At 39.6% G+C, this 13,208-nt stretch overlaps 1 non-coding gene across 1 annotated transcript; it reads right to left on the bottom strand.

The window, feature by feature from the left end:
* Positions 1–4,716: 4,716 nt before the first annotated feature.
* On the bottom strand, positions 4,717–4,902 carry LOC148542534 (U2 spliceosomal RNA). Its single transcript, XR_015877879.1, has one exon. It is a non-coding gene; the product is annotated as a U2 spliceosomal RNA (small nuclear RNA).
* Between the last annotated feature and the right edge of the window lie 8,306 nt (positions 4,903–13,208).

Raw genomic sequence — 13,208 nt, 5'->3', positions numbered from 1 at the left:
CACCTCAACCATTATACACCTACCCTCTTCTATTTTTGTTTTCTCCCCCATTATTATTTTCCTATTAATAATTAATATCCACCCTGTCATTTTTATTTTTGTGCCGTCACAGACCAAAAAACTTAACCATACTTCCAATCCTTCTTCCCTATGTGCCTTACCATACCATTTTCTTGCACCCAAAGAATATCCCCTACATCTTAGATCATCCATTATTGCCACCAGTCTATGTCCAACCACTGGAACTGCCATATGCAGAGAAAAAAATACAGAAAAAGCCACTGAAAAAAAACAACTTCCAAAAGACAAATCCCCTTCCTTTAGGGGAAAAACAAAAAGCATCAAAATTCAAAACCCTTAATAGTTAAGAGTTATTTCATCCTCTTCCTGACATCTGACATGTTTCTTCGAACTTATCAACCACTGTCTCTGGCAGGGGGGTCGCATTCAATAGAAGTTGTTGGAATGCCAATCATATACATTAATTGATTCAAATAATCAATTGTACCTTCATTGCGTCTTACATCCTGTGCTGTGTCAGAATCTTAAATGGTTTTTTTTCAGAGTGGTCTGTACTTTCTCAGCCTGGGACCGATCCCTGCATTATCTGTCTGCACACCCCCTTCATCCTCATCGGAGCTAGTGAAGTCCTCTATCATCTAAAGTGGGTTGATAATTATCCTATCCAGTGCAGCATCCACCAATAAAGGTTTGTGTTTTTCAAACACCTTCAAACAGGGCCCAATGTCGTAAAAAGATGCATCATAAATCCCTTGGGTAGGGAAATCCTGAACACAATATATTTCTTCCTGGACGTTAACGCCATCCATTCCTTCCAAAAAAGATTCAAAGCAATAAACTTCAAACCAAAAGATGATCTCTTCTCCTGTCGAACAAAATAACGAATCGAATTCCGCAATCCCTGAACTGCCATCCTGCAGATTGAAAAATCCTCCGCTCCACCAATGAAAAACGGATCCCTCCTCACCAACCAGGGGCCTCACGACAGGACCCCCAATCCCTCTGGCCAAGACCAAGCAGCGATTAACTGTACTTGGTCTGAGCCAAAAGGCTGAGAAGCAATAACCCATTAAGGAGCCGGACAAAAACGTGCTTCGTTCAGAACAAACTCACACAATCAAGGGGAATTCTACAGCACCCACCCCACAATTAACTCTCAATGAGCAGCCAGCCTACAAAAAAGAGCCTCCTGTTGCTTGCTGCCGCTCTCTCCAATATGCTTCCAGCTACTTCATTGATTGACTGACTCACACATAGTCCATCCGTGACTCAATCATTCCCCTATCCGCTCTATATGTAACCTCCGGCTCCCCTTTCACACACATTCTAGCTGCATCCTTTAAAGAAAAATCTACCATCATTTCTTTCAACATCCTCCCTGTGATATCAATCTTACTCTCATTCATTCCCTTGCACCCACTCTTTTCCATAACACAATTCATATCCCCCACTAACACAACAGGAATCCTTCCAGGCAAAAACTTTTTCATTCTTTCAAACAATTCCTTCCTCTTATTCTTGTACCCTCTACCCTGCAATAAAAACCCCACCCCATCAATCCTATTATATTGTGACTCACTCCAAACTGATTCCACCCAAACCCACTCTTCTTTTTTAGTATTCTCATTAATACTACATTCGTGCAAGCATATTATGTTTGCCCACATTCCTCCAACCATTTCCAATATTCCAGCCCTCCTGGCCCTGGATTTACAACCCCTAACATTTGGGGATACCAGGGTCATGGACTCTGCACTATTAGCAGTGCTTAGCAGACATCACTTCTGCTTCTTCTCTGCATTCAGCCTTCTTCGCTCCCTTTGTACATACAAGCACTATTCAAAGCTGCAATGTTCTTTTTCTCTAAGAAAACATGATCAGGGTAATCCTCAGCTGGAGAAAAGGACGTTAGTAACTCCGGACTGGATGTCATTTCCATTCCCATATATGAAAGAGGCAGAGAGAATTGCATACCTATTCTGCTGCTCAAATTCCATATGGGGTTTCTTCCTCCCAGTACTACTAGGAGAGCCCTCCCTAAATCTTGTCTGGGTTTTTAGGTGTTCCAGATCCTCTTCACTATCATCAGTCTGCGGCGTCTGTCCTTCCGCAGACTGTGACCATCCATGCATAACTGTAGGTCTACCCTACTCCTCCTTATCATCCGTGCTACCAGAGACATCTGAACAGCTGCTGTGCCATCTTGTTGGGGGTATGGCTAATTCACCCAGGGTTCCTGCGGAAACACAGTCATCAGTTGGAGATGCTACATTTAATAGATCATTAGCGGGAAAACCTATGCCATCTTTATTCTGCATGTGGGGACCCTCCATAGGTTTCCCATCATGGTTTCTTCCCCAATGCTCTCTCCTGCATAAAGTAGACTCCAATATTTTTTATATAGCAGCCTCCTCGTTATCATCTCTCTGTGCCCTTCTCTTTCAGCCGCCATTTATTCTTTATATATTCTTGTATTTTCTTCTGCCCTAGCTTTTGGCCCTTTATCAAAATCTGCCTTGGCTTGCTGCACTTTAGGTCAATTTTTCATCTGGTGCCCCACACGTCACACTTCCTTGGTTCCTTACACCCTCCAGCTTCCTGCCCTGGTTTTCCACAATTCCTGCATAATTTCTCATTGAAGCACTCTTCTGCCTCATGCCCATACAGTCTGCATTTTCTGCAGAAATCAGGCATCCCAGGGAAAAAAAGATGTCTTTTAAAACCTCCAATGGCAAAGGTTGCTGGAGGGTTTTTTACTCCACCAAGGCCTTTTGGGTCAGGTTTTAGCACACCATAAATCTCCACTTGCCATTGAAAATTCCACAAACATTACACAACTGCTGAGCAGATCGTACTGAATCACAATATTGCTCCAAAAAAGCCACCACCACCCTCATATCTGTGAAGGGGTTGTACAAATGTATAGTCAAAGGCCTCTCTTAACACATTGTAGGAACCAACCTTGAACCCCTCATAGCAGGGTTTTTTTTCCTCCCTCTCAAACTTTCGATATGCATCTTCATATACACCCATTTCAACAAAAGATATGTCATACATACGTTGTGCAGCAAATTCTTCTATACTAAAAAATCTATCTCCTCTGAACTCCGGCAATTTTCTCCAAGATATCCTCCACAAGATATGGAATGTTGACTTCACTGCTAATCCGGATAGTTTTAAATTGGCCCAACATCCTGGCAGTTCCTGAAAACTCCAGCAAAGAATCTGAAAAAAGAAAAAAATGGAACTATCCCCCCTCGTTATCCTGGGGGTCCCTCCAAAGAAGGAGCCTTGAATACCTCTTGGCTAAGACCAGTGCAGCCGAATACCGCACTGTTTCTGAGCCAAAAGGTCGAGAAGCGATAACCCATTAAGGGGCCGGAAAAACATGCTTCATTCAGGCCAAACTCACACAATCAAGGAGAATGCTACAGAACCCACAAATTAACTCTAATGAGCAGCGGCCAGCCTCCCTCCTGTTGCTTACTGTCCTGTCCAAGGTGCTTCCAGCTACTGCATTGGACTGACCCACAGCAAGGCCCAGATTTTTTTTTTTATCTTTTTTGCCCCACTTTCTTTTAGCAAAGGTTAGTTACAAGCAGATGCACTCTGGTTTTCTTTCCCATACTCTCTTGCTAGCTGCATGATTTGCATTGGCACCGCCTCCTGCAAGCCTCTACCACACCCACAAGATGGCTTGCGGCCTTACTTTCTTCATGCCGTGTCCCTGCAGGTAATTAGATAGTGTGATACCTTCATTGAAAGAAACCTTGCTCGGAATGTTCACAGTGTCTACGGAATGTTCGGGAAGAGTTGCCTTGAATCGTCAAGGGCAACAGAATGTTGACATTCAAATTTTCAAACTAGCAACATTCTACTCTGATATCATAGTGTTATGATGTGTACAAGTATTGCACTTGCTTGCTCAGGCCCGTTGGAGGGAGACACAGACCACGAGATGCTTTCTACCATTGATTGTCCTTGCAAATGGGGAAAAAGAATGCTCCTGATGGTCCCATGACACTGAAAGAGGTAAATTCAAGCCCCTAACAAAACCAATTATTGAAAAAAAATTGCTTGACTAAATTTCAAATGATTCAATGTGAACATAGTCTGCTAAATTTCTATATGGGGACAAAGTTTGTAAAATATCCAAGTTGTCCGAATGAAAAGATGGGCAATTCACGACTGCAAAAGTTCAATCTATCCGTGTGGTTGACACTTATTGGTGCAAAAAAGTGAAAAAGAGATGCAAAGGAGGGGGAAAAAAAATTCCTAATGTGGCGTCAGCTTGGTGGGTTGGAGAATCAGGGCTCAAACAATAGAATATGTTCATTATGCAATTGATTTACCAATTACTCTGCAACTCCATGTTAAAGATATATATTTTGAGTTCAGCCCCAGAAATAGACCTAAATGGAGAAAAAACAATGGAGTCACAATAAGGCACCAGATGACACCAAATAAACAGATCTTGTTTATTTTCAGTTGTTACTTACATGAACCAAATGAAGTGTTAATAAGTGCCAAAGTGCAAGCAGGTGAGTGCAGGAGGCGCAGCAGGTGGTGGTATTGTCATTTGATTGCATGACGTGCAGACACAGGCAAAAGACTAGTTTGTTGCATCTGTAATAATGAAACAAAGTCAAACGAAAGAGTTAAATAGTTCTTTTCTATTTTTGGATAACAGTTTAGGAAAGGTGCACCGGTCCTGGAAGCAATGCAATACCAGGTCAATGCGTGGAGTGGACAGAGCAAGCTCTTCTTCCATCTCCCTGTTCTAAAAATCCATTTAATATATGGCCCCCAGATAGGGGGCGTATCAGATATTAAACTGGTAAGAACAGATTTTTTTTGTTTGTTTCTAATAATAATAATAATTTTATTTATATAGCGCTTTTCTCACATAGGACTCAAAGTCGCTTTACAGACATCAGAAAACATGGTACATTGTACAAGGATTTGGTGTTGCAAAAAAATAGAAAACCACACGAGATAATTAAAATCAACCGAAACCATTCAGGTTTAAAAAAGCTTTCACTTTTATCCTCGAAACAAAGCTTTTTAAATCATCATGCTGGTTTTACTATTTTTAATTTAACACTTTACACTGTTTTGTCTATCTTTGTCATAATATTTGAAAACATATAACCATAGTAAAAAAAAAAAAAAACCTCCAACCATCACCCCTTATACCTTTTTTACCTAGTGATTTACTATAACCTCCATGCACATCAAACAAGATTCACCACATGCATCCATTTCTTAACTTTCCACACACCTTTCGCATTAAAACTACCACCGCCACTCACATAAGGGAGGGAGGTTGGGGGGGGGCACAAGCAACAAACAATAACATTGGTAAAATCACACTTTTAACATACTTTCCCAGTCATAGACAAATCTCTCAACTTCCCAAAATGTAAACTTCCTTACAATCTCATCTTCACATTCTTTCTAACTTTTATGCTCTTTTAATTTATCATCAAAATAATACCCAGATTTTTAAGCCCACCCTCCTCTCTTTTGACATCATGCATTTCCACACATACACCCCCAAATACTCTAATTTTACTTTTTTTTCCACAATTTATCTTAAATGCTGATGAACTACAAAAGTAACAACACAATAATTTGACCCTAAGCAGCTTGATTTTGACATATCACAGCCACATAATCCATGTAACCCAAAACATTTACACTCTTGCCTCCCAGGTATCATTACAACCTTATCTCACCTAATCATATGTAACAGTGGTTCAACCACACATATAAACAGAATAGGAGAGATTGGACACCCTTACCTTACGCCAGATTCAACCATGATTTCTTTGCTTACATGCCCATTCACCAACATTCTATTTAAAACTGGCGCATACAAACTTCTCAGAAAGTCACCTGGGAACCCCATTCTAACCAACACCTTAAACATAAAATTATGCGCCACCCTATCATACGCTTTCTCAAAATCCATACTCAAAACCACACAGCCGTTTCCTATCTAAACAATCACCCAAGACATCTCTTACCAACATTAAGTTATCACTCATTCTTATTCCTGACATTGCACACACTTGATCCTCATTCACTACTTGTCCAACCACTTCACTCATTTGATTCACCAGTATTTTTGCATAAATTTTATAATCCACAGACCTTTTCCTCTCACATCTTCTTTCTTACCTTGTAATTTAGCTATTAGACACTCATGGTCAGAATATACCACACTTACCTCATTTACCTTTGTACATGCAATCTCTTTCGAAACAAACATATAATCAATCCAAGATGTCACTCCCCCTCTGTCCGCTTTATAAGTTGGCGGTGGTAGTCCCCCATACACTCCACAGCCACATCTACAAGAGAAAAATCTATAACAAATTGTTTCAGTATATTGCCAGTTATATCAATTCCTCCCATTCCACCACCCATCCTCCCAGCTTACTCAATTATACAATTCAAATCGCCTGCCAAAATCATAGGAATTCTCCCAGGCATAAACAACTTTATTTTCCCAAACAAATTTTTCCTATAATTTTTACACGTAGGAGCACCACTACTGTCATCCAATCCCTGAAGAGCTCTCCTGTCCTGTCAGTATAGCAATATTTGCCTCTGGCACAAATAGGATAGTCAATTCCTTCATAGTCTGGGGAGCCAGCCATGTCCTCTATGACTTGTGAACTTTCTAGCTGCAGGAGAGGGTTGGCATTAACCCTTTCTATCCTTGGCTTTTTCTGCAGACCCTTTCTGCCTTCCTAATCAGTATAGGTACACTCTGCACATCAGAAACAACGCTCTCTTCACCCGAATCCATGCTCTCAATTTATATAGAAGCAGGATCGTGACTTTCATCTGCGCTGTCAAACTCACTTATGTCACCAGTGCCTTGCAGCTCAGCACTGGCCGCATAGCTTCTCAGTTGATTCTCTTTCAGCACAGACTGCTTGTCACTTGGTCTCCTGTGGCAGTGTCCCAGCAGGGGGGCTCAGCTCCTGCGCTGACTCATGTTGCTGCACACTCTGTATTACAGACACTTTACCCATCGCAGCTAACACTGTAGGGCTGCCGCTGGCTGCTTCACTCTGCTTTCTCCCATCCCATTCTCCCCCCCCCTTCTCCCCTCCTTTGTGTGGCCATATTCAAAACATTTGCGGTAATACCTGGGCTGGTTTGGTTAAAATAGGAATTCCATATACCCCCCTATGGTGAAGTTTGTTGGAGGGTACAGGACTTCTACCATATTTTTCAGCTTGCACTAATACTTAATGTTGCTATTGAAATTCTCAAAGGCATTATGCAATAAATCACCTCCTCCTACTGCACTACACTACTTCATTAAAAATGATTTAATTAAGCAAAGTTCACGAAAGGGTTGTATGCATGCATAGTAATGGGGACTTCTTGGCCAGTAAATAAAGGAAAAATGAGAATACCTTCCATGATTTTATATACACACTTTGACCTCAACAGCTCATAAACTCTGAAGCATTTTTCTCCAGCATTAAAACTTCCGACATATATACTATACCCTGGTTTGGAAAGTCTTGTATACAATAAATTGCAACACTTTTATGTACATTGGCTTGCTCCTCCAGAACAGTCTTCACAAGATGGTGCAGATCACAGCCTTTCCTATTCTTTTCCTCCATAACAAAATAAATGTCATTCTTAAGACCAGCCATCCTGAGGAAATACCACAGCATAGATCCCTCCTCGGCGTCCTGGGGCTCCCATGGAAGGACCACAAAACTTAAACCCTTCAGCCAAGACCAGACAATAAACTTGATCTTAGCCAAAAAGCTGAGAAGCGATAACCTATTAAGGGACCGAAAAAAGCTCCCTGCATTTAAACAAAGCTCACGCATCCATGGAGAATGCTACAACACCCCTATTAACTCTGATGAACTACAAGAGTCTCTTGCTGCTCTGTCCAAGGTCCTTGCAACTACTGCATTGACCCACAGCAAGGCCGGATTTCTGCACCACTTTATTTTAGCATAGGCTACAAGCAGATGCATTCTGAATTTCCTTCCCATACTCTATTGCTAGCTGCATTTGCACCACCTCCTGCAAGCATCTAACACACCCACAAGCTAACTGGCGGCCTTCCTTTATTCATGCCTTGTTTCTGCAGTTAATCAGGCACTTTAAAACCTTAACTGAGATTTTGAGAAACCTTCATCAGAATCTTCACACTGTCCATGGAATCTTCAGGAATGGTTGTAATGGATCGTCAAGGGCAACAGATTGTTAAGTCAGCTATAGTAGCAGATTCTGCCACTGTAACCACATTCTTCTATGATGTCACAATGTTCTGCTTATAAGAATTGTACTTGCTTGCTGTAGCCCACTCGCGTAGGGAGACATAGACCACGAGATGCATTATTCATTGCTTCTTCTTCCAAATGGAGAAAACAAATGCCTCCAGCTGGTACAAAGCCAAACAAAGAGGCAAAATCAAGTGCCCACCAAGCCAAAATATAGAACATTTATTTTGTACAAAATGACAGAACATTTCTGAATAGTCAATGTGGAAAACCTACTCTGACAAATTGCTATACGGGGACAAAGTTTGTAAAATATCCAAGTTGTCAGAATGAAAAGATGGCAATTCATGACTGCAAAAGTTCAATCTACCCATATAGTTGCCCCTGCAATGGTGCAAAAAGGGAAAAAAATACAAATGCAATTACAGTAGAGGCGTCAAGTGGGGTGAATAGTCAGGACTCAAACAATAGAATGTGTTATTATTCAATTGATTAACCAATTACTCTGCAAATCCACACTACCAAAGTGACACAGGTTGGACTGTGCTATAGGTTTAAGATGTATGTATGTGTATATACTGTATGTGTGTGTATATATATATATATATATATATATATATATATATTTATTTATTAATGGTATTATTTGACTGAGAATAAATTATTAGATCAAGGCTTCTCTCAATGAATAGTAAATATTTAATAAAAAAAAACATCACACTTACAACACACATGACACAATACAAAAGTATTGCATATATCTATAAAAATGATAAATACTGGCTTGTGATATTACCACTTGTAGTTATGGTGTTCCATAAATAAATTGTATAAGTCCAAGAAAGCCTTTATATAGTTTTTAAAAAGGCAAAAATCTCATATATTCAAAAGATTTATATATATATATACATATATATATATATATATATATATATATATATATAGCAACTCTGCAATGCAAATAGGCGGCACTCGGAGACAAACCCTTAACTACAATGCCAACGGGGTCTCTCATATAAGTGAACAGTGACAGTACCATCTAGTGGATAAAAAATATATTACATGTACTGAAAAATCAAATGTAATACACACAGGGAAACAGTATATCTATGTGTGAAAAAGACTGAAATAAGTAAAAAAAAATGTGATGAAAAAGGCCTAACAATTAGGCAACAAACTATAGTATAAAATCAGCTTGATAAATCCATATTCTGTCAAAACCATACATATAATTTTAAAAAAATATATGTGGGACCATCCACATGTCCACCTCGTTACAAAGGTTAATATCAATAATAGAAAATCTGTAGCACTACGAGGATAAATCAATGCTTGAATTACACGTGATGGCTATCATGGACCACTAGTCCTATATGGAATGGTAAATCAGCTAGGAACCATGGTTCTCAACATAACAGGTTACATAAAATTACCAAGAAATTAGATAATTAAATAAAATTAGATAACCCTAGGTTATCATTCAATCCTTTAGGGCATAATGTGTCCAAACGATGGATCCACCTCGACTCTAGCTGCAACAACTTCTTGGCCCTATTACCACCTCTCAATTCAACCGGTACATGGTCTACCATCCGGTAACGTAGAGTGGCCATACTATGTTTCAATAGGGCAAAATGCCTGGCCACTGGTTGTTCACTATTTCCTGACAGTAATGCCGCCCGTATGGCACTTCTATGTTGGGCCATCCGTTCCTTGAACTGATGTTCCGTTTTCCCAACATAGAAGAGACCACACGGGCAGGACAGTACATAAATAACAAACCTGGAGGTGCATGTTAAGGGCCACCTGATGTTAAAAAGTTTACCAGAGTAAGGGTGTCTAATCTCTGAGCCTTGAATTAAATAGTTGCACGTTGTGCACCCCAGGCAGCTGAAGTTTCCATATTTCCTAGACAAAAAAATGCTGGTTTTGAATAGGATTCTTAAATGCCGAAATATCAGTCTTGACCAAACGATCCCGGATACTCCTGCCTCTGGTGTAACTGGGCATAATTTTGGTATTTTGCAAAAGCGGCAACTCTGGGTCAGTTGAAATCAGTGGCCATAGCTGTTTTGCTTTTTGGCTGGTTTACTTGCTTACGGTGTTAAATTGGTTAACCCAGGAAAGGGGGGGCTCAAATTCCTGATGAGCTGCTTCAAATTTAGTCGTATTGCACACCTCATTTATCTGCTCCTGTCTCCTCTTAACGATGTCAGGGCAGTTTTTGCAGGAATTACCCTCTCAACCACAAAAAACACAGTTTTTAGGCATTGGACAGTCTTTTGCCTCATGCCCTTTCAATATACAAATTCTGCATGACATTTTTTAAACATATTCCTCTCTGGTATGTCCATATTCGTGGCATCTTCTGCAAAATATGGGCTGGTTGGTATAAAATAAATACCCCCAATTACCTCTAATGGTGAAATTTGCAGGGGGATGCATTGTTTTCCCTATTCCCACTTCATCATTTCTGAGCTTACCCCGGAAATGTGTTCCCCATGAAAATCCCAAAATATTTTTTAGCACAATGCCACCCCTAGCACAATATCTGTACAAGAAAGATCATATCATGTTGGTTTCCACAAAAGGGTTAAACATGTACATTTATTGGGATTGTTTGTTCAACAAAGAGGGGAATCATTGTAAATTTCTGCATTATGAGGTGCTGAGTTTCTCATAACATTTTAGACAACTCATGGCATTTAAAAAAGGACACATCATATATCCCCTGCATGGGAAAGTCTTGTACAAAAAACTTCATATGGTACCTCAACCCCTGCTAATGCACACAATAACTTCTTAACAACGAAAGCCAGTCCTCTTCCATCTCTCTTCTTATGTTCCCAGCTGAACAAAGTGAATTCTTCAACTCTGCCATTACTGCATCCAATGTGCAAGGTCAAGCCTCGCAGTGATCCCTCCTCGTAGTCCGGACCCCTAACTCAATACCCCCCGGCCAAGACCAAAATAGCACTTAAGTTTCTGTTTTGTTTTTTTTAAACCATTCCCATGGGAAAGCAATCATCTTGGCTTTAAGTAGACAAAGATTTCTTAAATCATCAACATGGTCTAAGTTTTATTTTCCAGATTTTTGTGGAAAAATATTTTGCATAATGAAACCCCATCACCACCTCTGACTCCCACTAAGAAAAAAAAAACACCAAAATATGAAAAAAAATCTGTTCCACCCACACCATCTAACTAAACTTAAGTGTTTCCATTTCTTATTGTGTTTCCAAATACCTTCAGCATCACTCTCATCTCATATATAATTTCCCTAACACCTTTTTTATGCAACCATTCATCTTAATCTTTTTTGTATAAGTACACATTCCTACCATCCCATAAACATTCTAATACAAATACCATTATTAACCGTAATACTCTCTCATTCATTTTGCCACATGATCCCATACCAAAGCCAACTTCCATGTCATCTTCTGTACTCCAGTCAATTCCTTACGTATCCCTCCCATGTCCTTCCATACTTTTGTGCATTCCACACTAAATGTAAAATACTTTCACACCCTCTACATTCATTCCTTGGACACTCTTCAGATCTCACCAAAACATGTTTTTCTGTATCTCTCACATCAATAGAATCCCATGAATACTCATCTATACAATATCATGCTGTTTGTTATTCATACCATCCAAACTTTATTTTTTCCACACCTATTCACTCTCTTTGGATCTCAAACACTCAATATTACACATACTCTCTCTCACATAACATTCTTTCTTTTCTTTAAATCTTCCTTACTTACATCCAACAAATCCCACTTCCTCACAAGCACTCCTATCATCTTATACCATCTAGGCATCTCAAAAGTCATGGGCTCATTTAATCTTCTAATTTAAAGCACAGAACATCCATCCTGCCATATACTTTACCATATATGCTGCCTTGTTCTCCTTTTCAATCAGGCTCAATACTCTTGTAACTAAATTCAGCTTCAGATATATGTCCACATTCGGAAAATGTTATCCTCCGTTCTTGTCTTTCATTACCAATTCTTTCCTCTCCTCAGACTTTCCATCCTGCAACCTCACAAAAACAATTCTGTTAACTTTCTTCAACTGTACAACACTTGGTGGACAAATATTTGCTACATACAATAATATTGGCAAAACAATAGTTTTTATAATCAAAACCTTACCAGTCATGGTCAGCTTTCTCAGCTTCCAAAACCCCAACTTGCTTACAAGCTTTTCCACTTCATTCAAGTTTTCTTTCCCTGACGCTCCGCAAGAAATCCCAATTATTAAACTCGCCCTATCCAAAGCCACCCCTGTTTGCCCTAACAATGACCACATCATCCAGATATCCAAGAACCTTCACACTCCTTCCATTATTACCTGGTATCATTAGACCTCTCATTATCGTATCTCTCCTCAGCGTACACAACAATAGTTCTATCGCACATACAAACAGAATCGGTGACAACCAACACCTCTTTCTCACTCCAGACTCAGTTCTGATATTTCCACTTAAACACCATCATACTTACATCTTATATTACTTACAAACTCACTTGGAAAACCATCCTTACCAACACTCTTACCATAAAGACATGCGACACCCTATCAAACGCTTTCTCAAAATCCAATTCCATCACATACATTCTTTGCTTTTTACCATGCAATCCTCAGTCATATCCCTCATCAACATCAAATTATCACTTTTTCTTCTTTCTGGCACCGCACACACCTGATGCTCACCTATCACCTGATAAATCACACTTCTCATTTTATTTTTCATTGTTTTGCATAAATCTTGTAATCCATATTTATAACGTTATAGGGCTCCAGTTTTTCAGACACTTTCTTTTACCTTTCTTTTGAATCAATACAACCACTCTCTCTTTCATCGATAAACTCATCTTATTCTCAAACATAAACCTCATGACCCTC

Source organism: Taudactylus pleione, unplaced genomic scaffold (genome assembly GCF_031769625.1).
Source record: "Taudactylus pleione unplaced genomic scaffold, aTauple2 ptg000012l, whole genome shotgun sequence".
Taxonomy (NCBI): Eukaryota; Metazoa; Chordata; class Amphibia; order Anura; family Myobatrachidae; genus Taudactylus; species Taudactylus pleione.
This window is presented reverse-complemented; position numbering and strand designations above follow the sequence as displayed.